Source organism: Marmota marmota, unplaced genomic scaffold (assembly GCF_001458135.2).
Source record: "Marmota marmota marmota unplaced genomic scaffold, marMar, whole genome shotgun sequence".
NCBI lineage: Eukaryota > Metazoa > Chordata > Mammalia > Rodentia > Sciuridae > Marmota > Marmota marmota.
Genome location: NW_026000026.1, coordinates 73,638,942 through 73,657,190, shown reverse-complemented (window position 1 = coordinate 73,657,190; position 18,249 = coordinate 73,638,942). Strand labels below are relative to the sequence as shown.

The following is an 18,249-nucleotide window of genomic DNA, read 5'->3' as shown; positions in this document are numbered from 1 at the left end:
TTGGGTGATTTTAATCTGGGAGTCTTGCTTCCAGGCATTTTACCTTATAAGATAAAAGCTTTCTCATTTGCATGCATCTAGCCCTCAGACAAGCAATCAAATCTCAGTCCTTTCCACATGCCCCATACAACGTGATGACGGAGACAGGTTGGGAGAGAAGGCTAGCATGACATTTTAATTTTCTATTTTTTTGTGAAAATTCTTAAGCCTAGGCTTCCTTTTTATTTTTTTTTTTATTCTAATTTGTTACATACGACAGCAGAATGCATTACAATTGATATTACACATTCCTTTTTCTTTTTAACCTAGAACATTTGAGGCCTGTGCAACTGTGCAAGGTCAAGCTCCTATACATTCTTCAAGTCCTGCCCTAGATTCCTCTTCCTCCAGGAAGCCTTCCCTGACGTCTCTAGGATAGTTGAGCAGCCCTTCATCTGGGCTCCCATATCCCTCTACCTTCTCTGTTCAGAATTAAACCTCACTAACACAAATTTTTATTGCCCACCTTGTCCATCTCTATCACTGGGTCATACCCTCCCCAAAGACAGGAATGGAGATGCAGTGGCAAACCTATCCCAGGCCATAGAGGACTCAGCTAATCCACCAAACAATTTCATTGAACCAGCTGGCCCAGCCCCACTCCTACCAAATCTTTTTTTTTTTTTTTTTCCTGCAATGCTGGTGCCTGAACCCAGGGCCCTGGGCATGCGAGGCAAGCATGCTACCACTGACTACCCACCAGGCCCAAATCTTCAGTAACAGGGAGGGCAGGCTGAGGCCAGCCTTCCCAAAGCAGCTCTAATGAAACTTTTCTTCCTCCTGTTGTTTCAGGTGTCCTGTGCCATGTCCCCTTTGGGACAGGAAGTGTCCTGTGTCACTGTTTTCTCCTCTTGTTCTGATATCAAAGGTTTGACCAGGGAGTTCCTGTGGGAAGACCAGGGCCTGGGTCCAGTTACCCACCACCTGCTAGAACAGCGACCGGCCCTGCTGCCAAGCGGGGAACAACACGCCCTTTATTAGATCATAACGACAGGACTCCCGCGGCTGGCGCATCCAGGCACAGTTGCTCAGGCAGCAGCTCTCAGGTCTCGCCAGGGTGGAGGAGAAGAATGGTTTCAGCAGGAGGTCTGGGGGACACAAATTATATGAATTCCCAGGATTTGATTATAGAGAAGGTTTTCAATTGTTCTAGCCCTTCCCAAGAAGACTCCAAACTAAAATCAAAACTAATACCTCACTGCTATCTGCAAAGGTAACAACTGCACATGGAAAGAAAAAAACATGGTCACAATGTCAAAAACTACATATTTGATTCCAAGCTCCTTCCCTCCGCAAGCCTGTGGGGTAGGTGGGGCATTTAACCTCTTAGAGTCACAGTTTCATTCTCTATGATTGATGGTCCATAGAGTAGTGCCCCCTTATCCACCGGGACATGTTCCAAGACTCCCAGTTGATGCCTGATACCACAGATAGTATCAGATTCTACAGATACTGTTTTACACACACACATACACACACACATACACACACACAGACACCTATGAGAAAGTTTAATTTACAAATTAGGCCTGCTAAGGTATTAATAATGATAGCTAATATAAAAACTAAATAATTATAAAAATATATTATAATAAAAGTGATTTTTTTTAAAAAAGTGATTTAAAACTTGTGAATCATTAGCTAGATACACCTGTAATTCCAGTTACTCAGTAGGCTGAGGCAGGAGGATGGTGAGTTCAAGGCCAGCCTGGGTAACTTAGCAAGCCCTGTCTCAGAATAAAAAATAAAAAGGGCTAAATATGTGGTTCACTGGTAGAGAACCCCTGGGTTAAATCCCCAACACTGCAAAATAGATAAATAAAATTTTAGGAAAATAGAATTTAAGAATTGTTTATATCTGGAATTTTCCATTTAATATTTTTGGAAGGCAGCTAAACACAGGTAACTGAACCTTGGAAAGCGAAACCTCGGATAAAGAGAACTACTGTACCTTTTAATCTAGATAATCAAGCACATAGTAAATGATATGCATCATGCAAACATTTGTTAAAATAACTTTAGGCACAAAGTGCTATGATGCTGTGATAAGATTCAGGAAAACCATTCCCTTGAATGCAGGAAGGAACAGGAAGGAACTAGAAGAGTCTGAACATGCTTGCCTGGGGATTGCAGATTCCACTGAAGAGGCATCACACAGTACCCTTGGGAGTTCATCATGCATCCAGTTAAGGGCGTAAAGCTTGGTGGGGGATCCACGGAGTAGGGGCAGATGCTGCGGTTCTTGTTCTTGTCTACCCTCACAGCTGGGCCCTGGGTTTTCACAAGCCAAGTAATTGAGATGTGGCGCTCTTCCCCCAGGGTCCAGCAGGTGTGCAGAGGACAGCATGCATCAGCAACCCAGAACAACTTAGCCTGAAATTCCACATTGATGCTTAAGGAACTGTTTGCCAAGCTCTTTTCTGCCAAGGAAGCTGCCTGCCTGCTGACCCTCTGCAGGGAACACTCGGGGGACCTGCCCACCCAGCATCTGCCAGCTCCACCTCATCCTTGGCATCTGGCTCAAATGTCACCAATGCAGGTAGGCCTTGCCTGATAACCTTCCTTATCCACCTCCCTGCGCTCCTGTCACAGCATCCCAACAACTCCCTCCACAGCAGGGTGCCCAGTGGGTGGTCGAGTGTTAGAGTTTTATGTCTTGATATGCATTTGTCCCCATGGACCATGAAGGCAGGGGCCTGGCAGTGAGGTGATCAACACATGCTGAGCAAATAAGTAGATGAATGAATAAACTCATCAACCAAAGAAAGGAAGGAAGGGCCAACGCCTGGAGAAATGGCCGCCTTAGGCTTCTTATCCCTGGGAGACACACATTCAGTAAGTGCAATGGCATTCTGGTGGGTATTCTGGTTTTCACTTGTTTAGAGAGAGTGACACAGAAAGAACTCCAACCAATGCATCTGTTCTGGTGGCTTATGCTGACTTGAACTTTGCCTTCCAAAGAGGCAGTCTTTAGAGGGAACCCACTAAGCCTCCCAGGGTGACCCTGTGTGGCCTCCGACAAGGCTGAACAGTCATGCATCCCCATTTATTGTTTGCAGCCTTTAACCCAACTCCAATGGGGTTAGAAGAGCCTAGAATCCCAGAAGGGACTCCTGAGGGAATGAGCTCCCACAGTTACTGCCCTGAGCACATGCCTTCCAAACTCAAGGCTGTGGTTCACAGTGCAAAAGGGAGGTCAGGGTGCAAGGAGAAGGGGTGCAGCAGCCCGTGGGGAGGAGGAGCAATCAGTCCCCAAACACAGAGAACATCTGAGGGACTTAATGGGGACACTGAAGTTTCTCCCTGGCCTTAAGAAAATATTTATGAAGAGAAGCAGAGGGGAGGGGGACGGGAGCCTTAGTCCCCACAGGTAACTGCTGTGGACCAGAAGTAATACCACTAACAGCATCAGACAGAAAGGAGGGGCAAGGAGGGGGATAAAGGAGATCACAAAGGGGGAAAAAATTAAATGCAAAAGTCCTTCTGGGAACAAAATCATTCTATAAGAAGACGCCTCACTGCAAGTTGAGCTCCTCGGTTCTCAAGATCCCCACCCCCATACCTATGGACATTCATTTTTTTCTTTAGTAGGAAGAGGCAGGTCTTCTCTGCTTTTCTCTCTGTCTTTTTCCTGTTTGCTTTTTGGCTCTCTCACAGGCCTCCTACACCTTCTGGGTTCCAAGAGCATCCTGAGGATATTTACTAACAGGAAGCTGGGCACGGAGGGAATCGACACAGTCATTAGGTGACATAAGCCCTTTGACACACTGCCAACTCAGCCTATTGAACATACAACTGAAAAGCCAGCATTTTACTCAAACTAGGTCACCTCCAAGTGCTGTGCATGTCAGCTGAGAGTTCACCACAGACCCAGAACAGGGGAGCCAAGTGGTTGGTGGCTTCCCCTGACCAAACTGTGGTTGCCCAATGGGGAGAGTAAGAATCAGAGGGGAATTTGTGAGATGGATAAAGTTGAAGATGGGGCGGGGGGTATCCAGGAGCAAGTGGATTTCCAAAAGCAAGCTGTGGAGCTGTGGCTGTCAAGGTCTGAGCAAGCCACAGATTAGCCTCCCGTGCCTCCTGTGCCACTTATGTGGCATTTGGCATTCTATTTTTAGGCACTTGTTTCTATTTGCTTGATAACTCTTCTCTTCATTGAGCTACAACAGTTCTTCAAATAAAGGATCAGTTGCGTAAAGACAAGGACTGTGTCTATTTTGTTGTTGTCTTCAGTTTCATCTCGTTCTGCACAAGACCCAAAGCCAAATGCCCGGTGACCGACTGGTTGCATTAAAATATGGTGAGTTTGTTGAGCACATGGGCGCTGAGGTCTGTTACATTGGAGCTGGACACGTTGGCTCCATTTCTTGTCAGCCACATTCCTTGAGAACTTTTCCAAGTTCTGTGTGCTCAGGCTCCTTGTTTATATCCTAAGATTCACAGTATTGCTCACCTTCAAGGTTCTGGTGAGGATACAGTGAGATATTATATAGCAAGGGTCTGGCACTAAGTGAAAGTTCAATAACCATGAGTTATTTTATATTTCAATTATTATTATTATTACTGTGAATGATGATAGGATCCTACCAGGCCTGGGGGTTTCTTGACAGCCACTAAGTATGTCTAGGTTTTACTCTTAACAGAATACCTGAAAACTACCCATTCAGGAGGCTGAAGCCTCACCTGGCATATTTAGGATAAAAGCACCTACAGGTAAGTCATGCTCAACTGAAGATAGTCCACTCTTCTGAAGGGGTGATAGACTGGCAAGATAAACTGGTTTTCAGCAAAGCATTTCAAATCGTGTATCATTTAGCCTTTGTGGTCAGTAATACAGGATCACTGGATCTGGGCCCAAAAATTATACAAATAAATGGACTAATAACTGGTTGAACATATACATGAGTATTTCTCAAACTGTACTCTCTAAAATCATTTGCTGTTTTTTCATGGTGTTGGGGATCAAACCCAGGGCCTTGTGCATGCTAGACAAGCACTTAACACTGTTTACAGGTTAAAGGTGGTGCTTGGAAGATGGAGGGGAGAGAGCCTAATGGCCAAGTATGTTTAGAAAACTATGCCTAACAATTTTTATCTCAGATTTCTTTAATATAGTTATAAGCATCATGAGTCTTGGAGAAAGGGTATGATATGTAGCACTATCTCAACATATTAGATCACAGGGCTCTGTTTCTGAAGACCATCCCACAGGCTGGTGTCCTAGAATGTGTTCTGAGACACGCTCATCCACGATCAAGGGTATTTGACATCAACCCAGCAGCAGTGAATGGGTATGCTGCTGGCTCTGTCCTTGACCCAATCTATCTAGTTCAACCTCATTAATTTCTTGACATGCTGATCAGACTTGAAGATGACACTAAGCTGCATGGCAAGACTAAAGGGGAGATGCTATAATTGGGACTATGGCCTAATAAGATACTCCATAAGAATTAAGATCAACGAACACAGAGCATTCAGGATGGTGGAAGACGGGGCTCAATGTAGTACATGGGGAAAAAGGCTAGGGACTCAGGACTATGAAGACAGAGAGAAAAAGCTGGGTCTTTGATAAAATTGCACCTTGCTCAAAGGTACTGCAAGCCCACTGCCACCAGCCTTTTTAATATACTTCTATAGTTTGGATGTTAATGTCCCCCCAGAGGTCCATGTGTTAAACTCTCAGTCCCCAGGGTGGCATTATTGGGAGGTGCTATGAACCTTTAGGAGGAGGGACCTAGTGGAAAGTTTTAGGTCACTGGGGACATGCTCTTGAAGGGACTGTGGGACCCCAGCCTCTTCCTCTATTTTTTGTTCCCCAACCATAGTAAGAAGTTTGCTCTACCACAAACAAAGCCACCCCCCACCAAGAGTGGCCAAAGCCCACCCCCCACCCCCCGCCATTGCCATCTGGCTTCGAAACCAAAGGCCCGGAGCAAATGGGTCCACCTGATCATGGACCAGAACCTCTAAAACTCTGAGCCAAAAAACCTTTTCTCCTTCTAAATTGAATATTTCAGGTATTTTGTTATAGTGACAGCTAACACAGAAACCAATAAATTTCCTTTAAATGTTTTCTTTTCTTAAAATCTGCAACATAAGGGCCAGGGATGTGGCTCTGTAGTAAAGCACTTGCCTAGCACGCGTGCAGCTCCAGGTTCCAACCCCAACACTGCAAAAACAAATAAGCAACCAGGCTGCGACATAAACATCCCAAATGGACAGTTCTGTCAGGTAGGCCATGGTTTCCAAAGATGATATTGCACTTCTAAGGAGAAGCTAAAGAAGCCTCAAGTCAAACAAAGGAGAGATTGTGACCCAGATGGTTCCTGGGGTTCAGCTTGTATGTGGTTCTAGGTGCCAGGCTTAGAGGGACAGGGACTACCAGGAAAAACAGTCAGGATAACAAAGGTGCCTGAAAACGTGTTCCATGGAGAATTATGTAAAAGAAAGGAAACAGACAGACTGACGAGAAATACGGAAACCTGAGAGGGTCTAGCCTTCCAAACGGAAAGTTTGTGAGGAACACAGAATTAAATGCTCCTTCTTCTTCTAGAGGGAACAGACTCCCTTGAAAAACTGTTAAAAACCAAACTGTGCAAACGCTTACAGGGGATTGCCACTCCCCATCACCTGCGCCAAAGCCCACCCCCCACCAAAAACCAAAGCCAAGGTGAGGAACCCCAGGATACATGCCCATCCCCTGCCAGAGAAAGGAACTAGGCTTCATGATAGATGTTACAGACAGGAGTTCCTATCATCCTGGCCATCGAACACCTGGAAAGAAAGGTCTACCTGCGTGGAGGGAGCTTTTCATCCAGAAATTGGAAGAGTATTCACAGGGAAGTTGTAGAGGGGTTTCCTCCAGGCCACTGGACTAAGTGACCCAAGGCCTTTTAGGACTCTGCAACTTTAGATGTGATCTGACCACCTAGGCCACACCAGAGAGCTTGTTAGAAATGCAGACACTAGGGTGATTCGGACGCATGTCAGTTTGAGAAGCACATCCAAGAATATCCAAGATCGTCCACGGGGAGAGAAAGGGAAAGATTCTGGTCCCTCGGCAACAGCTTTCCACCTCCATCTTCAGAGAAGAGAGCCGCCCTTGGGTTTGTGTAAGTTTGAATTTCGAGGGTACCAAGTAAAGGCTTGAAAACCTCATCCCACCTTCTACCGATTTATGTAAGTTTATCCTTCATCTTTTCAAAGTTGCATATGGAGAACTGAGGGGAAGAAGGGGACAATTCCTGTTCTGTCTCTAAGCCAGGGTCTAAAACTTAAAGAAGGAAAAAGTAGTGAAAACATATTTAGCTTCATGATCAAGTTCATCTTTTTTCTTTCTTTTTTTTTTTTTTCAGTGTTGGGGATTAAATCCAGGGCCTCGTATATGCCAAGCATGTGCCGTACCACTGAGCTACACCACCAGCCCATGATCAGCTTGTTTAATAATAATAATAATAGATATAATTTATCATGTACTCACATGGACCATGTATACTGCCAAGTGCTTATCCTATTTAATCCTCATAATAATCCCATAGGATATGGACTATTATTTTTTACTTATTTTTTTGAGATAGGGGCTCATTTAGGTTGCCCAGACTGGCCTTGAACTCACAGTCCTCCTGCCCCAGCCTCCAGAGCAGCTGGGATGACAGGAGCATGCCATTGCACTTAGCTACTATCATTTTTTCCTCTTATTTTCTGAATCAGTCTGAGACTCAGAGAGGATACATGAGTTGCTCAGGACCACACAGTTGGTTAATGAGGGAGCTAGGTCCTGTGGTCAAAGTTCAAGTTCTTAACGACTAAGCCCCACAACTATCTCCTTCAGAGGAAATCTCCTGCCTTCTTTTCAAGAAGCTGTAAGAGTGGCTGCCTGAAGGCCAGGTTATCTAGGGATATGGCCAGGCCACTGGCTGAGTGGCCTCAGAGGCAGGTGTGCCGAGGTCTCAGATCTCAGCCGTCCATTATATTCTGTTCATTACACAGGAAGACTTAGAGGTCATGCTTTCAAATCCTGGCCCTTTCTTCATTATCTTCCCCAGCATCAGAGTTCTCCCAGTCCTGTATTGACTTGCTTTATCTCCTGGCTGCTGGCCCATCTCCATTAGATCCCAGGCATCTGAGCACAGTACACAGCTCTCCCGTTCTGACTGAACAGAATGGACTCGCCATTCCTTCTCTATAATTTTGGGCATAGTCTGAGAGGATTTGGAAGGTGTCATTGACTTGGAATTATAGTTCTTTGTTACAGAATGAATTTCCGGACTATGTTGAAGAGAGACCAGTGCCCCTCCTCTTGCACTTACACAGGCAGCTTTGTTCCCATCAAAGTGTCCCTCTAATTGCACTGTGCGCGTTCACCCCGACTGTGCCGCTACTCCAGGAGGAACTCCATCAAAGAGAACTCAGACTTCCTACAGAGCTTAACATCTGCAGCCCTCACGTGGAAACTAATCTTGAGTTGCATATTCTTTTTTTTTTTTCTACCTTTGGTCATTAACTTTTTTATTTCATATAGCTATTAATTTTTTTTTGGATGCCTGTGTTTTATACGCCCTGTATGGCAGGAAGTACATTTTTAGTTATCTGTGTTTCCATCTCAGCAGCCCAGCACACTGCCCTGCCTCCATGATGCTGATGACCACGCAATTGATTGGAAACTAACTGATTGCATTTTATACATTACCGTGCACATCTGTTTCTATGTCCAAAGTGAAGTCACTCTTCCAAACACAGAACTTATTTAGAGGGAGGGACTGGGGGAGGGGGGCGGCGGGGGAATCTCTAAGCATGTTGAGATCCTGAAGCAGATGGTGCCGCATGAAAAAACCATAACATTATGGTTTCAGTCTCATAAGAAGTAACAATAAAACTTGCTCCCATGAGGTCAGACTCAGCCACTAATCCCCCTGGTACAGCCGGAAACACAAAAGCTTCTTAAAGTTCAGGGACCCCACCCCACCTGGTTAGACAATAACCAGGCCCCAAACCTCATTTCTCAGCTGCTTCTGTTATCACTTGATCCAACTCCCAAACCACTTAAAAAGAATGCTGGGGATTTGCAAATAAATTTGCCTGAGAAATGAGACAGAATTGTATCATTTTCTACCTACCGGGGCAATCCTTATAATGGTACTAGCTAGAAAAACCTGGGCATTCCCTCCAATTATAAAGAAATGAAAGAAAAAGAAGGGAAAAAAAAAAAAGGCTCAGCAAATGTTTTTTAACTTTGAATGGGTCCTGACACACTTTTTAAAATTTCTTCAGATTTCTCTCCTAATAGATGACTCCCCCACCTATTTTCCATTCAACAAATAGTTCTCATCATTCTCCTGATGGACAGTCTGCCCAACACCAGACAAAGACACAAGCTGTTAGCTTCTTATCATTTAGCTCCTTCAGTACCACAATATCTTCTTCTCCAAGACAGACTTCACCACAACAATTTCTAACAGCATCTGAGAACCCCCGACCAGAAAAGGAGGGAAAATACTACCAGGAATGTAAGAGATTCTAGAGCCAGGCAAAGTTCAGACTCTGTCTGTTACTCTACAGCCTTTGCTTGGGATCTTATGAGCTTGGGCCTGCTCCATGCCTCAATCACTTCAATTTTCTGTTTCCCTCTTACATATTATACATACATGGAGAATAACATCCTAAGTGGGGGATGATGACATTTGCTGGTAAATGAATGGAACTGGAGAGGATCATGCCAAGTGAAGTAAGCCACTCCCCCAAACCAAAGGCCAAATGTTCTCTCTGATATGTGGATGCTAACACACAATGGGGCGTGGGGTGGCAGCAATAGAAGCTCATTGGATTAGACAAAGGGGACTGAAGGGAAGGAAGGGAGAATGAGAATAGGAAAGACAGTGGAATGAACCAAACATAACTTTCCTATAGTCGTACATGAATATGTGACCACTGAAACTCCACATCACATACAACCACAAGAATGGGATCCTAATTAGGATATTATACTCCATGTATGTATAAAATGTAAGAGGAAAACAGAAAAGAAGAGTGGAGTTGAAGGTACAATTAGATAGGAGTGAGTTCTGGTGTGAGATTGCACAGCAAGGTGATGACAGATAACAACAATGTACTGCATATTTCAAAAAGCTAGACGTGCCAGGCGCAGCGGTGCACGCCTGTAATCCCAGGCTGAGGAAGAAGGATTGCAAGTTTGAGGTCAGCCTCAGCAATTTAACAAGACCCTGCTCAAAATAAAAAGTAAAAAGGACTGGGGTATGGCTTAGTGGTAAAACCTCTGGGTTCAATCTCCAGTACCAAAATAAAAGAGGAAAGGAGAAGAAGATGTTGAATGTTTTCACCATAAAGAAATGATAAATGGTTTGAGGGGATAGGGATGTTTAACCTGATTAAATATTATACAGGTATTGAAATATCACATGGTAGGTACCCTATAGATACAAATTCATTTTTTCAGTGTTAGGAGTTGAACACAGGACCTCCTGCATTTTAAACAAGCACTCTACCACTGAGCTACACCCCCAGCCCAATATGTACAATTTTTATGTTTTAATGTTAATGTTTTGTTTTATGGTTTAAAATAAATTTCATTTAAAAATAAAATAATTGAATAGAAAATATTCCTTATCTGAGGGGAAAAGTGTCTGGCCCACTCGAATGGTATGACTCTACTTTGTGTTCAACCAGAGACATGAAAAATTGTGCTCCATCTGTGTAATATTAATTGAATTACATTCTGCTGTCATATATGACTAATTAGAATAAATAAAATTTTTAAAAAGTGCCTGGTCCTTTTATAAATTCATACCCCTAAATATTATCATATGACTTCAACCCAGAGGTTAAAGAATAAGATGACTGAAGGTAAAAATGGGCACAAGAACTGGGCCCAGTGGGCAGGGACTCAGGAGAGAGAAGAGGTGAGCAGGAGAACACTGCCTCACTAAGGGGCCACCTGACGTGGCACAGTCAATTGTAACCACAATTGTGACCAATTGTGCCCTCTGTTCTGATTTTAAGAGAAACCTACTTTCCTTGTTTTGATGTAAAATGCCCCATTTTTAAATGTAGGCTCAAAAAATGTGAGAAGCCACCAAACCAGGCAAGCAGGGTTCTAATCCTAGTTTTTTGTTTTGTTTTGTTTTGTTTTTGCCAGTGACCTTGGACAACCTCACCTCCTCATGTCTTATTTTCATCACACGAAAATTAGCCATAATGTCAATACCTATCTCACAGGGTTACCTTGAAGAATAAAAGATATACATAAATCCATGTATATAAATAAAGACAAATGATTAGAACAGTGGCTGGAACATAGCATAGTGTTTTTAGCTATTACCATCATCATCATTTTCTTTTTAAACAGGACTATTAATTGAACCCAGGACCTCATGTATGCTAAGCAAGTGCTCAACCACTGAGCTACATCTCCAGCCCAACCATCATTACTATTGAAAACACTGTATAAAACAAACAAAACAGTTCTCTTAAGAGAACTCATCCTCTGTATGAGGCAACACTTTGAGGCCTTAGCTGGGCCTCATTAGCCTATTATACATTCATGGAGCCCCATACCCTGGTCTCTACAGTTGCAAGGGCTGGGTAAGAAGTCTGTCTGTATCCACTGGCCAGCCATCGCCAGAGACCTAGGGACACTCTGCAGCTAGACCCAAGGGGGATGCTGGGGACTGACCCATTAAATGGCACATCAATTACCTCTCCTGCTTTGCATCCTCTCTGCCCAGGGATGAGAGTGGGCTGGGGATCGATGAACCAGGCAACCAAAGCACGTCAGGGTACCTTCCCAGTCTGCAGTTTTTGTCACAGAGAAGTTCTGGATATAAGGAGCCCACTGGAAAGGTTGAAAATTCAAGCCACTTTTGGTCCTTGATGCAGAGCAATGACACATGCCTACAATGGCAGCTACTAGGGAGGCTGACGCAGGTGGATCTCAATATTGAGGCCAGTCTGGACAATGTAGTGAGACCATCTCGAAATGAAAAAACATTTAAAAGGGCTAGGAATACAGCTCATTTTGTAGAGTGCTTGCTTAGCAGGAAAAATGAAAAAAAAAAAAAAAAAGAAAGAAAGAAAAAGAAACTACTTTGCCTTAGCCAAGATCACAAAGATTTTTTCCCCAGTGTTTTCTTGTAAACGTGCTATAGTTTTATGTATACACTGGGCCTATGATCCATCTTCAGGAGGCATCCTGGACAGATGTGGGAGTATTTTTGTTTGTCACCATGACAGGGGAAGGTTTGACCAGCAAGGGGTGGGCAGGGCAGGAATGTTAGAGGTCCTGCAGAGCAAGGAAACACACGCCATGATACATATGACCTTCAGATGATCCACTAAACATCCATGTAGACAAAAAATCTGTTCATAATTACGTAGATATCGACTTAACTTTCATTTCCAAATACCAAAATCTTTAAGGAAAGTTTCACCAATATTAGTTCATATTTCCTTACTTCTCTTAACCCTGAAGTTTTTCCTGAACAGCTCCTATTTCACTCTGTCATCTACTATATTGGTGCCTGTGCATTTACATATTGAATTAGATATTTTGTTATAAACTCATTTCCTCTCACTTTTCCTTTATAATTCAATTATGGTATTAAATTAATTTTTTATCTTGTGTGTGTAGCTGGTTATATTATATATTTAGCAACATGAGATAAAAACATTGAGCTGAGTTTAAAAAAAAAAGGATTGGAATGACATCTGTGACAATACCGTTTACACATTAAATTAGTGCTGCTGCTGTGTAATTAAAAGTTCTAGAAATTGACACACACGTTATTCACATTTTACAGGAATCCACAGGAAAGATATACACATTGCATACATTAGAACCTCTGCCTGGAGGAAGGAGGAAACGGGAGCAGAGAGGAGGATGGGAGATGATAAACGGCTTTGCAGGAGAGGGACTGGCAGGGATGGATGGATTGATTGATTGATTGATTGATTGATTGATTTTGGTACTGGGGGTTAAACCCAGGGGCACTTCACCACCAGCCACATCTCCAGCCCTTTTTTTAATATATTTTATCTAGAGACAGGGTCTCACTGAGTTGCTTAGGGCCTCTTTAAGTTGCTCAGCTGAACTTGAACTCATGATCCTCCTGCCTCAGCCTCTTGAGCCACTGGGATTACAGGTATGCCTTCAGCCCCCAGTGTGCCCCCCAACTTATAATGTGGTTATGTCCCAATAAAAGTCCTTGAAAGGTTGAAAATAAATTTAAAATATCCTAAATCAGAAAGCCTTTAATACTGACTGGGATCTTTGGTAAATGACAGCACCCCTCCCCACACCCCACAGTGGTCTTGGGCAATTGCCTGGTTCAGTTCACATATGATATCATTCCATGTTGAAGATGAGGTGACCCTGGTGCCACGAAAGATAAAGAAGTTTGCTTCAATTCCACAGCAAGTGGCAGAGTGACGGCCAGCACTCGGCCCCTGCCTCCCAGGACCCACCTACACTCCATATCCTGCTCTGATTTATGGAACTCTGGGTCTCCATTTTCTACCACATTATAGAGTTAAATATTAAATTTCCTAAATATTGTGCAAACATTCTCTGAGTGTTCCAGACAGTTTCTTACCTGGATAAAGGTGTGTGATCCAAAACCTTTCAGGGGGAGATGTGTTGTTTATCTGGAATCAAGTCCTGGACTCAAGGAGAATCTAAGCCTGTGATAGAAACAAACTGATGAAGCTCACTGGACCTCAGCTTCCCCATCTGTTTAAAAACATGCCCAACTCAAAATGTTTTGGGGAGAGTTCAATGAGATAGTTTATGAATGTGTCGTGTATAATATAAAGCAAAGATGTGGTCCAGAGAGTTTCAGGGATCCCTCAAGTCCTTGGGGGAGATTTTTAAGATCAAAATGATTTCCATGCTAATATAAAGATGTTACTTGCCTTCTTGACTGTAAGTTTCTCACAGGTGTGCCATGGCACATCCAGAGGCTGTGGGATGTGGGATATTTGTAACAGATTGAGTACAGGAGATATGAGATATTCAACTAACTTCTGATAAGCCGGGTATTTGAGGTTTGCAAAAATGTTAAATTTAAACATTTAGAAAGAAAGAAAGAATTAATTAATTTTATACCTTAACCTACTGAACACCATAGCTGGGCAACACAGCACACAAAGGAGTGTTCTCCTTGTGAGGCGACACTCACGGGGAGCTTTACCCCTGCTGCGGAGCATAGGTGCAATAGGATCATTCTGGGGATCTTTAGCTCTGGAAAAGATCAAAATTCCAGGGCTGGGGTTGTGGCTTGGTGGTAGAGCGTTTGCCTTGCCTGCATGAGGCACTGGGTTTGATCCTCAGTACCCCATAAAAATAAATAAAATAAAATAAAAATATTGTGTCCATCGACAACTAAAAAAATATAAATAAATAAAAATTTTTTAAAAGACCAAAACTCCAAATACAGATTCTACTGAATGGCATTGCTTTCACACCATGAAAAAGTGGAAGAATCATAATCAAACCATCATAAGTTGGGGCCCACCTGCGATTTGCTTTAAAAATTAAATTTTTGCCTGGGTGTGGTGGCCCATACCTGTAGTCTCAGTGTCTGGGGAGCGCAAGGCAGGAAGATCACAAATTCAAGGTCAGCATGGGAAACATAGTAAGACTCTGTCTCAAAAAAGAAAAAGGGCTGGGGAAGTAGCTCTGAGGTAGAGCACCCCTGGGTTCAATTTCCAGTACCCAAACCAAAAACAAACTCTTTTGTACTTTTGTCAATTATACCTCAAAGAGCTGTCAAAAAAATACCAGGGTTGGGGGATGTGGCTCAATGGCAGAGCACTTGCCTAGCATGCGGGAGGCCCCAAGTTTAATGCCCAGCACCACAAAAGCAAAAAGTTTAAAAAACAGACAATATACTAGTATGTCTAAAATGGTCATAAGTGTTAGGGAGGGAGGAAAATGCAGGTGAGAGGACAGGAATGTCCTGGGAAAAAGAATTAAAATTTGGGTGGGGTGGAGGCCCTTTAACAAAGATAATGATAAAGATATAGAAGTGGGGCTTATAGAAGCCTAGGGGCAAAGTATTCCAGGCAGAGGGAATAACAGGTAAATTCTTTAAGGTCTTGCTGGGGGTGTAGTTCAGTGGTTAAATAAATGCTTGCTTAGCATGCACAGGGCCCCAGAGTTTAAGCCCCCTCACCACAATAAATAAATACTCATTTTTCTTGTGGTACTAGGGATTGAACCCAGAACCTCACACATGCAAGGCAAGTGTTCTACCATTAAGCTACATCCCCAGCCCTTCTTTATCTTTTGAGACCATGTCTCATTAAGTTGCCCAGACTGGCCTCAAACTCGTGATCCTCCTGCCTCATCCCCCCAAGTAACTGGAATCACAGGTATGCACCACCACACCCAGCTCTGATAGATTCTTTAAAGTAACAAGCTCGGAATATTCCAGAAAAAAAACAAGGATACGGAAGCAAAACAAGCATGGGGTGAGTAAAAGAAGATAAGGTCAAAGAGGCAGGAACAGGCCAGTTCAGAAAGGTCTCATAAGCCCCTGTGAAGACTTTGATTTTTATTCCGAGTGACATGTGCAGCCAATGAAGGATCTTGAGCAGAGTGACATAACCCAAGGACACTTAAGAACAATTGTTAAGGGCTGGGGTGGTGGCTCAGTAACTGAACACTTGCCTCACATGCATGAGGCACTGGGTTTGATCTTCAGCACCACATAAAAATAAATAAATAATGGGCTGGGATTGTGGCTCAGCAGTAGAGTGTTCACCCAGCATGGGCGCGACCCAGGTTTGATTCTCAGTACTGCATAAAAATAAAGGCATTGTGTTGTGTCCATCTACAAAAAAAAAAAAAAAGATTCTCTCTCTCTTTAAAAAAAAATAAATAAAACAAAGATATTGTGTCCCTCTACAACTAAAAAAGGGAAGAAGAAGAACTATTATTATTGTTAAGTCAGCCATATTAAAAACCCGAGGGTCAGCAACAGAGGCAGTTAGGAGTTGACTGCAATAATCTAGGCAAAAGCTGGGACCAAGATGGCAGCAAAGGAAATGGTGAGAAATGGAAATATTCCAGATATATTTAGAAGGTAGAAAAGGCAGGATTTCATATATGTACTTGGAAAATTATGTCAGATTCATGTCACTATTTTTCCTTTTCCTATCCCTCTCTCCCTTCCCTCCATTTCCCATTGTCTAATCTACTGCACTTCTATTCTTCCTTCACCCACCTCTCCTTATTGTGGGTTAGCTTCCACAAGTCAGAGAAAGTATTCAACCTTTGTTTTTTTTGGGAGTGGCTTCTTTTACTTATCAAGATAGTCACTAGATTTATCCATTTGCTGGCAAATGTCATAAAGTCATTCTTCTTTTTGACTGAGTAGTATTCCATTGTATATATACCACATTTTCTTTATCCATTCATCTGTTGAAGGGTACCTAGGTTGGTTCCATAGCTTAGCTATTGTGAAAACGTGAATCCCACCATTGTGTACATCTTTTAGAATAAGATCTTAACTAGAATAAGATATATTCCATGCTTATAGGATTATATCAAAATAGATTCAGCTGTCATGAATAACTATTAACAAATTTCTTTCTTTCTTTCTTTTTTTTTTTTTTTTTTGGTACTGGGGAATTGAACCCAGGGTTACTCAACCACTGAGCCACATTCCCGGCCCCATTTTGTATATTATTTAGAGACAGGGTCTCACTAGATGTTTAGCGCCTCGCTGTTGCTGAGGCTGGCTTTGAACTCGTGATCCTCCTGCTGCTGGGATTATAGGTGTTGCACCACCCTGCCTGGCAATAAAAATTTAAAAAAAAAAAAAAAGGAAAAAAGACAGGATCTGTTAGTGCTCTGAATATAAATGGATTGAGGGAGAGGGGTCAAGGATAAACCCAAGGTCTGAAGCTAGATACCCTGTAGGATAATTACTTTCTGAATTTGGGGAAGAACAAATTTGTCAGGGAGAGGGAGACCAATTTGATTTGGATCTTACTAAGTTTGTGATGCCTATTCAGATTCAAGAGGGGACATTGAAAGGGTAGTTGGATACAGGAATCTCGCATTTGGCAGAGAGGTCAGAGATGGGAAATGGTATTTAAAGCCATAAGTTGGAAAATGTCACCAAGAGAATAAGGACAGAAAGATGAGATTCAAGGACAAAAATCTAGAACACTCCAACATGTAAAGAAAGGAGAGAGAAGAATAAGAAAGGAAGTTGATAAGGAGTTGAAGGTGAGGTAAGGTGGCCCTAACAGAAGTGTGGTATCCTGGGAGTCACATGAAGAAAAACCATCTCAAAGGCTGGGGTTGTGGCTCAGTGGTGGAGCGCTCACCTAGCAGGCATGAGGTACTGGGTTCGATCCTCAACACCACATAAAAATAAAATAAAGATATTGTGTCCACCTAAAACGAAAAAGTAAATATTAAAAAAGAAAGAAAGAAAAACCATTTCAACAAGAAGGGAATAGTCTGTTGTGCCAAATGCTACTCACAGGATAATAAAATGAGTTTGAGAAGTGACTGTTGGATTTGGCAAAGAGAAACTGGAAGCAAGGGCAGGAGCTGGGCTATTTAGGGAGGTGTGGGCACACAGAACTTTCACCCCTTCTTCTCCCACTTCTCTGCTACCTTGCCTTTGAACATGTTTTCTCTGCCTGGAAAAGACCCCCCACCCCTCTGTACTGAGTTTCCATGGGCTCAGAACCCTGACCTCAGTTCATCAGGGAAGCCTTCCCAACAGGGTGCAGAGGGGACCCTCTCTTCCAGGGGTCTGTCTCCTTCCCAGCACGGGCCCTGTGGTGTTTTCCTTGGGTGTGGGTGTGATGGTATAAGCAGCATCATAGTCTACCCTCCTGTAATCTCCAGGGACAGGAACATTTGGGTCAGGGACTTACTGCACGCCCTAGCACAGGGCCTGGCATGGAGCAGGCCAGGCATGCAACACACAAAAACTGTGTCCCCGGCACTGATGTGACTGGGGAGAAACACGGAGATGGTGAGATGAGAAGCACATCCATCTCCGAAGGGAGGATGCATTCTGGATTCCAAAAGACACTGCAAGAAGTCCTTCCTCCATGCACACAGCTGGGAGGGACTGAGGCAACCAAGATCAGTCTGAGAGAGAGGGGTTAGGGTTAGGGTTAGGGTTAGGGTTAGGGTTGATGGCTGGGATCAAAGGAGGAAAAGAGGAGATG

General features: G+C 43.2%; 1 long non-coding RNA gene across 3 annotated transcripts in view; it reads right to left on the bottom strand.

The window, feature by feature from the left end:
- LOC125619112 overlaps nucleotides 1–18,249 on the bottom strand; it is a 138,288-nt gene that overhangs the window by 50,971 nt on the left and 69,068 nt on the right. The window contains exons 3-4 of one of the 3 annotated variants that reach the window (XR_007350607.1): nucleotides 13,644–13,731; nucleotides 11,752–12,025 (exon numbers count right to left, since the gene is read on the bottom strand). The exons of 1 other annotated variant lie outside the window; for it this stretch is intronic. This is a non-coding gene — a long non-coding RNA (uncharacterized LOC125619112). The remainder of the gene's footprint in view (nucleotides 1–11,751; nucleotides 12,026–13,643; nucleotides 13,732–18,249) is intronic. One more of the 3 variants, XR_007350605.1, reaches the window with a different exon arrangement.